The following is a 3700-nucleotide window of genomic DNA, read 5'->3' as shown; positions in this document are numbered from 1 at the left end:
AGTCACAGCAGCAACCACACTGTGGATTTGAAGAGGAAACTCTGACCACCAAGAGATGCCAAAGGGATTGCTCAACCCAACTCAGAGCCATCCTGTTTTCCTTGTGGCCAGGGCTGAGGCCCAGAGAGAACAGAGAGCACCCAGCTGCACAAGACTCCTGCCTGAGTCCCTAGATGCCCTCTCCCTGCCCCCTCCCCCTTAGCTGTGCTGCTTCGGACACCTAAGCTGCCCTAGGAACTATGCTGCTTGTGAAAATAAATGGTACCTTGTAATAAAAAGCAATGAGGGCCTGGTAAATCCTGAGAAAAAAAGCTTTTTTAAAAAGATTCTCTTTTCCTCCATTAAGCGCAAAACAGTTAAGACCACTATTCTCTGTCTTGCCTCTTTCTACGGGACTGTCAACAAGCTTTCCAGGGAGTATCACAGTTTCATTATGTTATGGCATCAATCCCTATCAGAGCCATAAGAGGTTTGCAAATGTTGGCACGCGGTGTGAAAGTACCCTCATGTCTCTCTTGAGTTGAGTAGTGGGAAGGGGGAAAAGGAGAGAAGGTGTTTACAAGGGACCTCAGATCCTATGTCTTAGCCATGTTAGGTTATCACGACAATGTAGGGCAGCTCGAAAATGACGTTGAGCAAAATAAGCCAGACACACATGTACTAACACTGCATGATTCCATTTATGGGGAGCGCAAGATCAGGTAAAAACCAGAGTCTACAGGGACAAGTGTGTGCGTTGCCAGGAGCCAGGGCTGGCCACAGAACTGACTGCAGAAGCACGAGGCAACTTGCCTGGGTAATGAAAATGTTCTAGACCTTGATGGAGTGGTGATACTGGGGTACAAGTTTGCTAAAATTTCTCAGTCTGGCCACACAAAATGAAGTATTTTATTGTATATGTATCATATCTCATTCAAGGAGTGGTTAAACATCAAGAAAGTTTTCCACGCAGTGGACGCAGGACTAGAGTCAGTAACATGGCTCCCTGTGGGGAGAAGCAAGAGCAGCCCATGTGCTTCGGCATACATCCCCTCAGCTGCCTGCTCCCTTCACTGCGTCCTTCCTTCCCTGCACCATCCTGGTAGGTGTCTCCCTGCACCTCGCTCCTGGGCCCTCACCCGCAGTTTATTATCCACATAGCTGCTAGGCTGAAATTCTGGACCATATCCCTCCCCTGTGTAAACACCCTCCAGTGGCTTTCTGTTCCTGGAGAGCTGAGCCCAGCCCCATTCTCTTTGTCTGAAATTCTCTCTCCCTGGACTCAGCAAGACATCTTGTCCTTTAGGTTTTAGCTTAAACGTTTGTCTTCTTAAAGAGGCTCCCCTCACCTGTATCCAGTGGTACCCATCTCTCTCTTTCACTGCTTCTCCTTTTCTTCAAAAAAAGCCCCTATCACTCCTTGATATTTCTTGGCTCCCACCCCACCCCCCCACCCCCACCCTCCACCTAAAGACGGGCTGTCCAATACTACAGACACCAACCATACTGGGCCATAGGGTGCTTGAAATGAGAAGAGTCTGAATTGACTACTGGTCTAAGCGTAGAATACACACACAGGATTCCACAGACTTAGCACATACAAAGAAGAATGTAAAAATATCTTATTAACAGTGGCTTGTACATGTTTCGATAATATTTTGGATATATAGGATTTGTAAAAATTTATATAAACCGAGTCACTTCAAATGGTGTCGAAGCTGCCATCCCAGAGAAACTGCATTGAAGGTCTTACTCCTCAAATCTTTGGAATGTTAACACTGGGCAAAATAACATTTGGAATGGGCCTATACGGCAGCACTGTATTCCAAACAACTGTTTGCAAAGCTAACAGGTATCAAACAAACGTCATCGATGCCAATTTTATGCCAACAGGAATTCTCAATTTGGGGTGTCATAATGGGTGACTCTAGTCAGTGAAAACAGCTCAATCGTGATACAGCACAGCTGAGGAACAGCACAGTTGTGAAACAACTCAGGTGAGGCGGCCCAGGTGAGGCGGCCCAAGTGTTCATGCGCCAGCGTTAACAGCTCCAGCTGAGGAAACACTCTCAGGTGAAAATTCAATGTGTCTTACACAGAGACAGAGGTGAAGCTGGCTTATATAGAGAAGAATGCCTACCTCCAGTCCCTGATTGGTCTGTTGGTCCATTGCTATACAAATGAGGACTCCGAACCATCAGAGTTGGGTTGGTACAAATAGCACCACGCTGATTGGTCAGAATGGAGCAGCTCTGATTGGTCAGTAAAGATACAAATGAGGATGTCTCTGCACAGCTCCGGTTGGACAGGGAAAGTCTCAGGTCTATGGGTTGAATTTCAATCCTAGGAACTCTGTTGTACAAAGGCTGACTCATAATGCAGAAACAGTGTACAGGCTGTGAGCTCACCCTGTGGCTTTTCTCTGATATGCAGTTTGCACGACAGGCCTCTGCCATAATGGCTGCTAGACTCCAGTTTTGAATTGGGTCCAATTAAGCGCAAAGAGTCCCTCTTAGCAGGTATTTTCTTTCTTGGGGTCAAAACAAGGAAGCAGAACTGAAAATCAAAGGCATCCTTTAGAATAAGCATCACTATGTTAGTTTATCTGCATCTGTAGAAATGCCTTCCTTAGCTTGTTAACACCCATAGAAATTTCTTCCTTCTATTCAAGTAATTATCCTCCTTCCTGTTCTTATAAATACTCTTTGCCTTCACCTCCTATTAGGAGCACTATTTGGGTTTCTGCCTAAAACAGTGCTTCTGGAATAGTTATTCTTTTGGATCTCAAATCAATACTTGGTGCCTCTCACCTTGATTTTTTTTCCTTTTTTTTTTTTTTTTTTTTGGTTAATATATCAAATAAAAAATATTAAACACACTGTCACCTATTTCTTTTTACATTCTTTAACGTGTCTACTAGAAAATGGAAAGTTACACATGGGTTCACATTACAGCTCTGTAGGGTAGCCCCTCTACAATGTCAAGTCCACTCCCCACCTACATGCAGACCCTACACCTCCTGGTCAAGGAGAAGCCCGAGAAAGGTTTATTGGTTGAATAAATGAGTTGCGAAAAGAGAACCCAAACTTGTCAGCAAATAGGAGTTAATTAATTCGCTTATGTTTGGCAAGGAAATTCTCCAGTATAAGGTGCAGATGGGGTCTTCCCTAGTCTTTGAAATCCTAACCTTACTCTGCAAATCCCTAGAATTCAATCAGCTGCTCAGAGGACGAGACAGTAATTTTTTCCCTTATAAAAGAAGACTTTAGAGTTCAGAAGTTACAAGTTTTGGGGGGAGGGAGGTGGGAGGGGGGGGTGAGGGGGAGGTGATACCTCCTCTGAGACCAGGGTAAGCATGGGCTTGGGCAAACACTACAGGAAGTCTGGGGCTGGTGGGGAGGAGCTGGAATGGGTTGGCTGGTAGAAACCCAGACTGATGAGGAGGGCCAGGACTGGGAGGAGAAGCAAGACTCCGATGAGGAAAGGAGGTAGGGGGCAAGGGAGGGATTTTTAACGGGAGGGCCGGGACTGGGAGGGTAGAGCTGGGTGAGAGGGTGGGTAACAAAGAGTTGTGGGAAAGGGCTGGCGGGAGAGGCTGGACCACAGGACTGGAAAAGAATAGGGCCCCAGGGCATGGGCGGGTCTAAGTGAGGCGGGGGTGGGGGAATGGGACGGGGCGGAAGAGGAGGGGCCAGGGGAGGAGGCAAGGGGAAGGGAGGCA

The sequence above is a fragment of the Rousettus aegyptiacus genome, unplaced genomic scaffold (assembly GCF_014176215.1).
Source record: "Rousettus aegyptiacus isolate mRouAeg1 unplaced genomic scaffold, mRouAeg1.p scaffold_m13_p_12, whole genome shotgun sequence".
NCBI classification, from domain to species: domain Eukaryota; kingdom Metazoa; phylum Chordata; class Mammalia; order Chiroptera; family Pteropodidae; genus Rousettus; species Rousettus aegyptiacus.
Note: the sequence above shows the minus strand (reverse complement) of the source record.